The sequence below is a fragment of the Corvus hawaiiensis genome, chromosome 1 (genome assembly GCF_020740725.1).
Source record: "Corvus hawaiiensis isolate bCorHaw1 chromosome 1, bCorHaw1.pri.cur, whole genome shotgun sequence".
NCBI lineage: Eukaryota > Metazoa > Chordata > Aves > Passeriformes > Corvidae > Corvus > Corvus hawaiiensis.
The window spans coordinates 43,285,556-43,299,549 of NC_063213.1; the positions used below are offsets into that span (position 1 = coordinate 43,285,556).

A 13,994-nucleotide genomic window follows, 5' to 3' on the forward strand; every position below is an offset into this window, starting at 1 on the left:
TTTGCCATATTTCTCTGTCATTTCCTACTGCCTAATGAAGCCAAATACACTACATTAACCTTTATTTACTAATTCTACTTCCATTTTGTCTTTACCTAAAATGTCCCCTTACAAGTCTCTTTCTCCTCTGCAACCCACATTTCCTTCCTGTCTTACAATAGTTCTTGTACTATGCAGGCACACTGGCACACATTTTCTGCTTCACTAACGGTGTCGGTCTCGAATGCTCCAAGTACAGCTGCTCCAGCATTGCCAAATTTTAACTCTGTATTTACTCACTATTGCAAAATACTTTCCAAATTGACAACAAAACTATTTGCTTGAAAACTGACCCCTTTTAAGCATTATGATGAAGGGGGGTCCAAAAGTAAAGCCCAGGAAACTGCAATTGGTGTGTTTGTGCAGCAGTTGGAAATAACGGATTTTATTCATCACTTAGTATCTGACAACTTCAAAATGAAGCAAAAATATCATAGAAAAGCAGTAGGATCCCATTTATGCTATCTACAATCTCCTTTTTGTTCTCTTTTTTGCTCCTCTTAATGCGCTTTGTTCCATATTAGACTATGCTTTCCTCTGAGCAAGAGTCCTTCTTTTCTAAGTACTTATGAAACGCTTGGACATTCAGATTAGAATTTTTATGTGTGCATAGAAAAACAGCAGATGATAATAAAAACAAAAGCTAACAGGTTACTGACTAGTGGTGAACTCAAATTTGTGGCCCATGTTTTCAATTTAGATTAATGAGTGTCATAAAGAATTACATAAGCTTCATAATTACTGTGGGGGTTTTTTTTGGCAAACTGATAGATTTAAGTTTTTTTAAAAGCCCTGAGTCCTAATACTTCACTCCCTGTGGACTTTTGTCTCCTGTAAAATTAATTATTATCCTTTCAATGTAGAGACTATTCTTGGAATAAGCTACTTCAGGATGTGTACATACAAATCCTACCAACTAAGGAAAGGTACTGCAAATAGTGTTTATATTTTTGGTGCACCAAGTAGCTCTTACAAACTCATCCCTACTAGTAGAGTGGTTACTATAGCTACTTCAGAATTGATTTTAAGCATGTGTCCAACCTTATGCTTGCGCTCGTACTTATCTGATACAAATTATGTGGTCATAAGCCCAGACTGTGGTGAGGAACAAATCCTGTTTCCATGGCTCCTGTTAGCACAGGTCCAAGCAGGCGTTTGTCTGTAGTGAAGAGCAGTGCACAGTAACAGTAGTACTTTATCACTCCACATCTCCCATCTCCAAAAGTGCCCATCCACGATTGACGTAGGGGAATCAGGCCGAGAAACAAAGCATGGTTGAGGTGGTAGAGACAAACTTGGTCTGCTTTCTCAGCAGAAGCGTGTGCCATCAGGTCCTTCCAAAATGTCACTCCACAATACATATGCCATCAGGACCTGCCCACCTGTTGGTGCAAGTCCCAGAGCAAAACATTCTTCTGCCATTCTTGTGCCTGTGCTGTGGCAAATGGTCATAATGGTCTACCAAAATGGAGTTTCTCAGCATGTGCCTGAAAAGTAGAGGAACTACCAGAGACAGATTTCTGGAATGTGTACAATATAAAAGCACGAGGGAGTGAAGTATCAAAAATATATATAAATCCAAGAAAAGTTTACGAAATATATAGAGAAGAAGTGCTTACCCTGACAGAAGTGGTTAATTAGGCCCCGTAGGAATTAGTGGGAGGTAGAAGCAAGAAGAAAAAACACACTTGTGCTGGAGCACACTAAAAACTGTAAAATGAGGCTTTGTATGTCCAAAGAACAAACAGAAAACTCTGCTGTTGTTAATGTCTGGTAAAGGTTTATCACCCTTCAACCTTCCCTTTGCTGCTAAAGACGTACAGCACAGCTTTGGCACACCTAAAATACTATACATATATGTGGGAAAAGTCTATGTGCATTCTTCTTTCTAGGGAGATAAAAAAATACCATTAGTCGCATTTGGCCTGATAGGAATCATATTGTTCATGACAGGAAGGTGTTCAGAAAGAGGTGCAGTGTGAAAATATCTTGTTTCCTCATTCACAGCTAAGGTAAAAAGGTAAACATCAGTGTTATTTTGAAAACACTGGATTTTTGTAAACTTCAGCAGCCATGGAAAGTGATGTTTTGTTTTTTTTTTCCTCCATCCTGATTATGTCAAGCTTAGAGTCTGATTCAAATGAGAGAAATCCAAAACAAAACTTGCTACCTGGAATCTCTTTGAATAACACACTGCAAAGCTACAGGGAGAAATTAATCTCTGTAGCTACTCCAGTAAAACACTGGTCTTCCTAAATGCTATCTTTCTGCACCCCAGTGGTATAGTAGTTTTCTCAGTGGTTGTTTGCATCCCAATCCAGCCTTAACATATAGCATACGTGTATCTAAATATTTAGTTTCTACTTTGATCACACCTACATAGATGTTTTTAAAAGAATTCTTACTGCATTATTAAACTGAAATGTTAATTTCTAGGATAAGAAAAACAAATATTCATCCTGTAGTAAGAGTCCCTTCAAGAGTTGTGAATGATTTAGAGTTATGCCATGCCAATGGTCTGTATGACCTTCTTCTCCCCAGCAGCTACCTGAAGGAATTTGGAAGAACTGTCTTGACAACAAGGAACTTTTTTGTCAGAAAACAGGAGTAAAAGCACCACAGGAAACAATATAAATTGCGCCAACAACAATTAGTTTGCAATCTAAATCCAATAGTTCCTGCAAGATGTTTCAATCTAGCTTCTAGCAGCACACACACACAAAGACATCTTGTGCTTCATTATAATAATCAAATCAAGCATTTATCGCTCCACCCTGATAAACTGACAAAAGTTGTCCTCGCCTTTATTTGCCTTAGTGATATTACAATACTGAAAGCTGCTCTCTGCCTGCCTCCATAATGCTCCCTGCACACTCCCAGACAGATCTGCAGCTGATGGAAGTCAATCCAGCTGCACCAAGGCAAATGGAGCCATTACGGCCAGGGGAGCCACACTGACAAACTCTGCTGAGAAGCCATCTCTGCTGTCACACTGTGACCACAAGCAAGAAACATGTGCAAGCACGTTCTCAGGCCTATCTTGGACTCAAAACAGTTCTCAAAGGTCAGTCAGATAATGAGAGTGGTGGTTTTGCTTTGCATGAAATGAAATTTTCTGAAAAACAGATTTTTGCTACTTCATCCCTTCTCAAAATTGAGTTTTACTTCATTCTTAAGATCTTTCTAAAGGCTGACATAACCACAACAGGTAGAGTGAAGAAGATCAAAATATTGTAAACACAAAGAAAAGATCAATAACAAGAGTAATTTCTGAACAAAATTCCATCTAGGAGCACATTGAGCTTTTAAGTAGTATTTAGTATTACTTAACACATTTTTAAACATCTCAACACAAACTGTAAATGCAGTCTGAATGTTTTCCATAGATAAGAGACTTGCTACCACATGACAGTCAATTTAAGTGTCTGTAGGTTTTTTTCTTTCATTAAGTGGCAATTCAGCTCTTCATCTTTTCCGATTTTCTTTACTCACTTTCAGGCAATTACTGCTGGGGGCTCTGATGTTAATGAGTTATGCACAGCATATTTAGAAATGAAATACGCTTTTAGAGTATGAAGTTAAGTTAATGGAAGCATCAACCTGAATAGATGCAAAAGCCAGACATCTTTGATATCAGTGCTTGATTGATTTTATAAGTCAGGTGTTCACATGAATAAGTAACCCTTACTTAGCTCAAGAAGCATTTTGACAAGAAATTTGCACTGACGAGCTATAAAGGCAGCTTTTCTAGAAGACTCTACTTTGCATTGTCCCTCATATTTTTGATCGTTTGCTTTTTCTCTGTAGTAATCTTAATCCATATCAACATTGCAGATCTCTATATTATCATAAAAGCTGTCATACAGCTACTTATAAAAATCTCTACAAATTAAGCAGTGTGAAACTACTGATGTGAAAAGCATGGCCCTACTTCTACAAATATACTTTTTTTATGAAGAGTCCTTTATTTTATTCTCTTAATTGTTGCAGTGGAATACAGCTGGAAAGCGTTGACCAAGTTCTTTACCATGGAGTTCAAAACAGTTGACACTTAAAGTCATCTAATTTTGAAATACTCTTCCATCCAATTGTTTATTCATGTTGACTATGACTATAGAAAAATCCCATTTTTATAATAAAATCCAAGAGGTATTTTAAGTACCATAATATTTAAGGGCATAGAAACTTCATCTATCTTGCTAAACACAGAAGTTGTCAGACTTTTAGCCACACAAAAACTAAGTTAAACAGACTTTGAAACTTATTCCCTTGCTTTTGAGCTTAATTTTCTTTTACTTGAACTAAATGCCTAATCTGCAATGCAATTGGTATATTAGACTAATGACACAGAGCTGACCTACTAGGAATTGTTACTTTGCTTCTAATGAATATCTACCCATATGTTGGGGTTTTAGTTTAGTCTTAGGTTTTCCTGTTAAAGGAATTTTCTCCCATATGCATGTTGCTAGGGGACAAATAGCTGTACTTAAGAAAGACAAAAAGGGGAGTGGGGCGGGCCTGGCTACTCTTTTGTCTACACCTGGGTGTGGGGACAGTTCGCTCTGAGCGTCCGGAGAGAGAAGCTGCAGAGAAAGGAGCTGCTGCTGCTTTCTTTTTGGCCGTTCTTTCTTCCTGCTGGAAGCAACGCCGGGACCCCAAAAGCCGCTTTTCCCTGCCCTGCTGGAGACCGAGCTGTGGCTGTCCTGCCCCGCTGCTGCTTCGAGCCTTCGCTACGCTGTAGCCCTGCTCGCCCTGCCTGCCTGGGCCTCCGTGGGTTTTTCCCATCTGGATACATCTCGTCTGCCACCCGGGATTTGCGTTCGTCCCTGCCGTTTCAGCCTGCTGTTCCTGAGAGTCCGGGATCGGCTGCCCAGCGGTTTGTGAAGCCTTTGTTCCATCCTTCCCGGGATCCCAGGGCACCAGAGCCGCGGGTTTCCCGAGCTCGCTCCGGAGCGCCCCCTGCAGCCGCGGGGGAACCATCGCACCTGCCCTGCTCACCGGGAGCCGCCAGCGCCCCTGCCGGCTGCGAGCGGAACTGCACCCGAGGGGAAATAGCCTGACAGCCGAGAAGGCTGGGACTGGGTTTGTGATTGCTGTTACTGCCATAGTTGTTGTTGTTTTGTTTGACCGGTTATATACATATATATATAGAGTAAAGAACTGTTATTCCTATTTCCCACATCTTTGCCTAAAGGCCCTTGATTTCAAAATATAATAACTTGGAGGGAAAAGGGGTTATATCTGCCACTTCAAGGGGGGCCTCTGCCTTCCTTAGCAGACACCTGTCTTTCAAAACCGAGACAGATCTTGGCGCCCAACGTGGGGCCTGAGGGCATTAAGAAATAGAGGTGAAAAAGGAATAACAGTTCCTGGATAACTTTATTTTGTGTGCTGAATATTGGAACCTTGTTAGGCAGCACTATGTGGTCTAGTTTACCCTGGTTCGGGTGGCATGTGGCCGTGGCTATATTCTTCCCCTTTGCAGCTCCTTACTTGAATATGGGTCCTCTGACTAAGGCTACCATTGCTGTTATCCAGCTTGCGTTATGGGTCGAGAAGGTGAGGAATTCATGGGTTTTTAACTTCCTCCGGAATGTGGGCACATGGATAAACAGCTATCACACACTGAGCACATGTTTTTGGGGTTATATTAACAATGGTACCTTCTGTGAGGAAATGACACCAGGGGAAGTTTTCTCCCAACCCCTCAACCAGTTCTTTGGGCCCACCCCATCAATTTTCGAAGGGTTTAAATTCCCTCTGAATACTAACCATCTGCTGCTGATAGGCCTACTCTATTTAGCATTCAAGGATAAGTTGAGATTGGCTTGGATATCTACCCGGACACCAGCCCCAGAGACTAGAGATCCTGCCCCAGAACCTGACATGGCCCCAGAGAGTAGAGTTCCTACCCCAGAGCCTGATCCTGCCCCAGAGCCTGACACGGCCCCAGACACTAGAGATCCTACCCCAGAACCTGACACGGCCCCAGACACTAGAGATCCTGCCCCAGAGCCAGAGCCTGCCACAGCCCCAGACACTAGAGATCCCGCCCCACAGACTGATACCGCCCAACAGTCCACCTCAGAAATGGACTACCCAAACTGGGTGGGGGTACTGGCAAAAGGGATGCAGGAGATGTGCCAAGAGATGGGTCAGATGCGCAAGGAGATGTGCCAGGAGATGGGCCAGGTGCGCCAGGAGATATGCCAATTGCTAAGGGAATACACCTCCTCAGCTAGTGAAAAACCCTCTCCCTGCCCCAAAGAGGGTGAGTCCGATGGTGCAGCAGTGGAACCCACGGATGTTACAACCGTCCAGGCTTCAGCTGAACCACAAGGACAACCACAGCCAGCAGCAGTCGCCCCTGTGCAAAGGAGGAAGTATAAGACCAAATCAGTACAACCAGTTAATGATGATGGGCAACCAGGGCCCTCACAACCAGCAGGAGAGCCAGAGCCAGAAATCATTACTGAGTCCCTGTCGCACGACAGTCTCCGTGCTATGCGAAACGACATTGTGCGAAGGGGGCGTGAGCCTTATACCACCTGGCTGCTTCGGGTTTGGGACCTTATGGGCACAAGTGTGCAACTGGATAGTGGTGAGGCAAGGTATCTGGGATCGTTGACCCAGGACCCAGGTGTGGACCAGATATTTGTGAGGGAGCCAGGGCCTCTCTCTCTCTGGGAGCGGCTCTTAATGAGTGTGAGAGAAAGGTTCATTCACAAAGAAAGAATGCAGGAGTATCATCATAGAATGCAGTGGAAGACACTCGAGCAAGGGATCCAACAGCTAAGAGAGGTGGCAATATTAGAGGTACTCTTTGGGAAGGATGGACAGCATGATAATGACCCCGATAAGGTCAGGTGCACAGGACAGATGATGTGGAACCTGGCAAGGCTAGGGCCATCGCAATACACCACCTTCATTGCAACGATTGATGCTGACAATACCCGAGAAACAGTGGGCTCTGTTGCCAACAGGCTCAGGCATTATGACAGCATGATCAATGGCCCGCTGAAAGCTCATGTCTCTGCTGTGGTCCAGGACCTCAAAGAGGAGATGAAGGAGAAGATGGAGGAGATGAGGGAGGAGATGAGGAGGGTCAGTGTGGCACCAGTGCGAGTCACAGGCCCCCAGGTCAGAGCCCGTCGTCCCCCTGCTAGAGAGAGAGGGTACACCCCACGAGCTGAGCTGTGGTTTTTCCTGTGTGAGCATGGGGAAGACATGAGAAGGTGGGATGGGAAACCCACCTCTGCCCTGGCAGCGCGGGTGCATGAACTCAAGGAGGGAGGCACTAACCGAGGGGGTTCCGCTAAGGTGAAGGTAGCCTCAGCCTCCCGTGACCGAGCTGCCAGGCATTACAGAAGGGAGGATGATATGTTGGATCCCCTTGAAGGTACCTCGAGCATGTACGCCCAGGGAAAGAATGATAACCAGGGCTAGAGGGGCCCTGCCTCTAGCCAGGAAGAGGCACGGGAAAACCGAGTTTTCTGGACGGTGTGGATCCGATGGCCTGGCACATCAGAGCCACAAAAATATGATGCATTGGTTGATACTGGGGCACAGTGTACTTTAATGCCATCGGGACATGTGGGGGCAGAACCTGTATCCATCGCTGGGGTGACTGGGGGATCACAGCAGTTGACCCTTTTGGAAGCTGAGGTGAGCCTGACTGGGAAGGAGTGGCAAAAGCATCCGATTGTGACCGGCCCAGAGGCCCCGTGTATTCTGGGCATAGACTTCCTCCGGAATGGCTACTACAAAGACCCAAAAGGACTCAGGTGGGCATTTGGGATTGCTGCTGTGGAGGCAGACGGCATTAGGCAATTGAACACCCTGCCTGGACTATCAGAGAATCCTTCTGCAGTTGGGCTCCTGAAAGTGGAAGAGCAACGAGTGCCAATTGCCACCTCGACAGTGCACCGCCGGCAGTATCGGACAAATCGAGATGCTGTGATCCCCATCCACAAGATGATCCGCGAGCTGGAGAGTCAAGGGGTGGTCAGCAAGACCCACTCACCCTTCAACAGCCCCATCTGGCCTGTGCGCAAGTCTGACGGGGAATGGAGATTGACTGTGGACTATCGTGCCCTGAATGAAGTGACTCCACTGTTGAGCGCTGCCGTGCCAGACATGTTGGAGCTCCAGTACGAGCTGGAGTCCAAAGCAGCGAAGTGGTACACCACTATTGACATTGCCAATGCATTCTTCTCCATTCCTCTGGCAGCAGAGTGCAGGCCTCAGTTTGCCTTCACCTGGAGGGGCGTGCAGTACACCTGGAACCGACTGCCCCAGGGGTGGAAGCACAGTCCCACCATCTGTCATGGACTGATCCAGACTGCACTAGAAAAGAGTGAGGCTCCAGAACATCTGCAGTACATTGATGACATCATTGTGTGGGGGAACACCGCAACCGAAGTGTTTGAGAAAGGAGAGAGGATAATTCAAATTCTCCTGCAAGCTGGTTTTGCCATCAAGAAGAGCAAGGTCAAGGGACCTGCCCGAGAGATCCAGTTCCTGGGAGTAAAGTGGCAAGATGGACGACGTCAGATTCCCACTGAGGTCATCAATAAGATCACAGCAATGTCTCCGCCGACCAACAAGAAGGAAACACAAGCTTTCCTAGGTGCTATAGGTTTCTGGAGGATGCACATTCCCGAATACAGCCAGATTGTGAGTCCTCTCTACCTGATTACCCGCAAGAAGAATGATTTCCACTGGGGCCCTGAACAGCAGCAAGCCTTCGCCCAGATCAAACAGGAAATTGCTCACGCCGTAGCCCTTGGCCCAGTCAGGACAGGACCAGAGGTGAAGAACGTGCTCTACTCTGCAGCCGGGAACAATGGTCTGTCCTGGAGCCTCTGGCAGAAGGTGCCTGGTGAGACTCGGGGCCGACCACTGGGATTCTGGAGCCGAAGCTACAGAGGATCTGAAGCCAACTACACTCCCACAGAGAAGGAAATCCTGGCAGCTTATGAAGGAGTCCAGGCTGCCTCAGAAGTAATCGGCACAGAGGCACAACTCCTCCTGGCACCCCGACTACCGGTGCTGGGGTGGATGTTCAAAGGAAAGGTTCCTCCACGCATCACGCCACCGACGCTACTTGGAGCAAATGGATTGCCCTCATCACGCAGCGCACCCGAATTGGAAACCCAAGTCGCCCTGGGATCTTGGAAATAATTACAAACTGGCCGGAAGGTGAGACTTTTGGGTTATCTTCTGAAGAAGAAGAGGAGCAGGTGACACGTGCCGAAGAAGCCCCACCATATAACGAGCTACCAGAGAGTGAAAGACAATACGCCCTCTTCACTGATGGTTCCTGCCGAATTGTAGGCGCTAGCCGGAAATGGAAAGCCGCTGTATGGAGCCCCACACGACAAGTTGCACAGGCCACTGAAGGAGAAGGTGGATCGAGCCAATTTGCTGAGCTCAAAGCTGTCCAATTAGCTCTGGACATAGCTGAAAGAGAGAAGTGGCCAAAGCTCTACCTCTACACTGATTCATGGATGGTAGCCAATGCTCTGTGGGGTTGGCTGGAAAGGTGGAAGAAGGCAAACTGGCAGCGCAGAGGAAAACCAATCTGGGCTGCTGAAGAGTGGAAAGACATTGCCACTCGGGTAGAGAAGCTATCCGTGAAGGTCCGTCATGTAGATGCTCACATCCCCAGGAGCCGGGCTAATGAAGAACATCGTAACAACAAACAGGTAGATCAGGCTGCGAAAATAGAGGTGTCCCAGATAGACTTGGATTGGCAACATAAAGGAGAACTGTTCCTAGCTCGATGGGCCCATGATGCCTCAGGCCATCAGGGCAGAGATGCCACCTATAAGTGGGCATGAGACCGAGGGGTGGATCTAACCATGGACAGTATCTCCCAGGTGATCCATGACTGTGAGACATGCGCTGCGATCAAGCAGGCCAAGCGGGTGAAGCCTCTGTGGTATGGCGGGCGATGGTCCAAATACAAGTATGGGGAGGCCTGGCAGATTGATTACATCACACTGCCTCAAACCCGCCAAGGCAAGCGCTATGTGCTCACAATGGTAGAAGCCACCACTGGGTGGCTGGAGACCTACCCTGTGCCTCATGCTACTGCCCGGAACACCATCCTGGGCCTGGAAAAGCAAGTCCTTTGGAGGCATGGCACCCCTGAGAGAATCGAGTCTGACAATGGGACTCATTTCAAGAACAGCCTTATAAACACCTGGGCTAGAGAACATGGCATTGAGTGGGTGTACCACATCCCTTACCATGCACCAGCAGCTGGGAAGGTTGAGCGGTGTAATGGACTGCTTAAAACCACCTTGAAGGCACTGGGTGGGGGGACTTTCAAAAACTGGGAGATGCATTTAGCAAGAGCCACCTGGTTAGTTACCACTCGAGGCTCCACCAGCCGAGCAGGCCCTGCCCAATCCGAACCCCTACGAACAACAGATGGAGATAAGGTTCCAGTGGTGCACATGAGAGATATGCTTGGAAAAACTGTTTGGGTAAAGTCTGCCTTGAGCAAAGACAAACCCATCCGTGGGGTTGTTTTTGCTCAGGGACCAGGTTGCACCTGGTGGGTGATGCAAAAGGATGGAGAGACTCGATGCTTACCTCAAGAGGACCTTGTTTTAGGGTGAACTACCCATGGCTCTGTACTTGTATCAGTATCAGCATGTATATTTGTATATAATTTGGGTAATGCATAGATTTATATGGTTAAAAAAAAGTTAAGTTTCATGTAACATGTTAGTATGGGAAAAAATTCGGGGTGGATAATGTTGGGGTTTTAGTTTAGTCTTAGGTTTTCCTGTTAAAGGAATTTTCTCCCATATGCATGTTGCTAGGGGACAAATAGCTGTACTTAAGAAAGACAAAAAGGGGAGTGGGGCGGGCCTGGCTACTCTTTTGTCTACACCTGGGTGTGGGGACAGTTCGCTCTGAGCGTCCGGAGAGAGAAGCTGCAGAGAAAGGAGCTGCTGCTGCTTTCTTTTTGGCTGTTCTTTCTTCCTGCTGGAAGCAACGCCGGGACCCCAAAAGCCGCTTTTCCCTGCCCTGCTGGAGACCGAGCTGTGGCTGTCCTGCCCCGCTGCTGCTTCGAGCCTTCGCTACGCTGTAGCCCTGCTCGCCCTGCCTGCCTGGGCCTCCGTGGGTTTTTCCCATCTGGATACATCTCGTCTGCCACCCGGGATTTGCGTTCGTCCCTGCCGTTTCAGCCTGCTGTTCCTGAGAGCCCGGGATCAGCTGCCCAGCGGTTTGTGAAGCCTTTGTTCCATCCTTCCCGGGATCCCAGGGCACCAGAGCCGCGGGTTTCCCGAGCTCGCTCCGGAGCGCCCCCTGCAGCCGCGGGGGAACCATCGCACCTGCCCTGCTCACCGGGAGCCGCCAGCGCCCCTGCCGGCTGCGAGCGGAACTGCACCCGAGGGGAAATAGCCTGACAGCCGAGAAGGCTGGCACTGGGTTTGTGATTGCTGTTACTGCCATAGTTGTTGTTGTTTTGTTTGACTGGTTATATACATATATATATAGAGTAAAGAACTGTTATTCCTATTTCCCACATCTTTGCCTAAAGGCCCTTGATTTCAAAATATAATAACTTGGAGGGAAAAGGGGTTATATCTGCCACTTCAAGGGGGGCCTCTGCCTTCCTTAGCAGACACCTGTCTTTCAAAACCGAGACACCATGCATCACATAAAAGAGATACCTAGATCTGCTTAAAATGTACAGCCACAGAGACCAAATGCGAACAGAGAAACCCTCAAAATTACATTTTATGATGAAATCCTTCCTTCTATTGCAAGCAGGAGGAATTCTAATCCTCACTAGCACCCCACCACCTCTTCACCCAAGGACCTTCAAAAGAAGCAATATTATCCAAAAAACTCATATGATCATATCTATACTCCAGAATTATTAGCCAAAATTAGAAAATTTGTGGAAAGAGAAAATAAACCAACAAGATATATTCATCTGTTAAACATAAAGTTATATAAATAACAGAAGAACTTACCCATGGAAGTTTTAGACTTTTTACACCTTAGCAGCTTTAATCTAGCAAAACCACAGCAAACAAACAAACAAACAATATAGAAAAGCAGAGACCAGAACAGTCACCTAGACCATTAGCCACCCTGTGACAAGGCCACGTTAATTCAATTTATATCCTTTTACAGCAACACTTAAACGTGTTGAAGGATTCACTGTGTTTCCAGGTGATCAATGGCACTGTTTCACTAGGGGTATGCTAGGCTAGATTCAACTGAGGAAATTATGAAACCTGTGTTAATTTCCAGGTTGCTCACATTAAGAGATGTTGCCGCCTGTTCCGAGCTTCCCTTCCCCCTCTCCAGGACACTTGCCTCTGCCATGTGTTCTGAACCCCTTTGTTCCAAGCGGAGCAAAACCAAATGTAACTCAAACTCGTTAGCAGTGTCTGATTGGCCGGTCACCCCAGGTCCGCCCCCAGTCCTCCGCTTTCCCCTTCTCCGAATAAAAAGAAAGTACCAAGGCCCCCATTGGCCTGCCCTCTTTGGCTTTGCAACTCTTTCTGCGAATATCTCGTAGTCTGTTTCTTTTTGGAAGCTCTAATTGCGGAAATTAGGCAAACCAAAAAGCTATATTTCTCCCTCTTTGCTTCTGCTGGTGGTATTTGCTTTGCAGCTAATACATTTACTGCTTTTAGAGCTACTGAAATGCTGGATTGCCCGTGCTACCTCTCTAGGCTGCCCGAGGCTTTCTAAAGCATTGAACTACAAGCCTAGCCGGTAAAAAGCTGTAAGTATATCTCCGCAAATAGAATCCTTCTGGTTTGAAAATCTGTTAATCTATCACAATGTTCATTACAAAGACAATCTTCTATGCAGCCATCAGGTGTCACTCTGTGTAATCAGACCCTAAAAATGAAAATTAAATCTCTCTGAACAAAAAAAGGAATTTCCCTGAGCCTAGGTCTCGTGAAGGGCAAATCAAGGTTTTTCTATAACACCATGAACACTTGAATTCTGCCTGACTTCTGGCAATGGTGGGTTACACAGCCAAGACTGGCTCATTGACAGAGGCAGGGAAGGGGAGCTGAATTTCTAGATTATGGTTTTGCCTTGGAGCTTATTTATTCTAATTTAGCATATGTGATATGGTAAATCAGGTTTCAGAGCACTACAAAGTAGAGGGGAAACATCACAGCCACAACCTGAAGGCCAAAACTAGAATATGCTTTTCATATTTATATTTGTTCGAAACACTGTGGAAGTGTGTTTTCCACGCAGACATCATCCCTAGACCAAGTACCACCAACCTACACTGCTTCACTGTTATGTTAAATGGGATTTTTTTCTGTTCCCTCATAACAGTATTAACATTGAGTTTTGTACTCTGGACAATTTAACTCTAACTTTGGTTAAGTGTACACTGTGTAGTAATCCCGCACTTCACAGACCCAAATCTGTTACCACACAACTACAGCTGTGAAGTAGCGTATAGATCCTGGGTAAGGCAAAGTGAAAAGCAATATTTGATCTAATTCAATGGCAGAGCATCCAAGAATTTGCAGATAAATAACTAGGATTTCTGTAGCTATGTCATAAAGACCAGAAAATGGCATCAAGTGCTCACGCCGTTTCAACTTCATCTCATGAAAGAAAGAGAGATTTGTCTGCAAGATGCAAATTGCAAATACTTTGAATATTACTTTGGTAATAATCTTATCTAGTCATTAAGTTATAATGCTCAATTCCAAGGTGTTTCATTTTCTGGTTTTGCATCAACCAATAAATCCTCCCTGAAAGTTTCAGATAACCAGCATTCACACATTGGTTCTGGTATGGAAATCATCACACCCGGAAGTCCAGCTGTTATGTGTTTTCAACAGTTCTGGACCAAAAGGCACACTTAGTGGCAGACCCTATCAACTCTCCACCTGTCAACAGCCCCATTGCACCCCTGTCCTTCTGCAACTTCAGATGATTAA

At 46.1% G+C, this 13,994-nt stretch overlaps 1 long non-coding RNA gene across 1 annotated transcript in view; it reads left to right on the forward strand.

The window, feature by feature from the left end:
- Positions 1-2,862: 2,862 nt before the first annotated feature.
- Positions 2,863-13,994, forward strand: part of LOC125325284 — a 37,985-nt gene continuing 26,853 nt past the window's right edge. The window contains exon 1 of the long non-coding RNA XR_007203255.1: positions 2,863-3,103. This is a non-coding gene — a long non-coding RNA (uncharacterized LOC125325284). The remainder of the gene's footprint in view (positions 3,104-13,994) is intronic.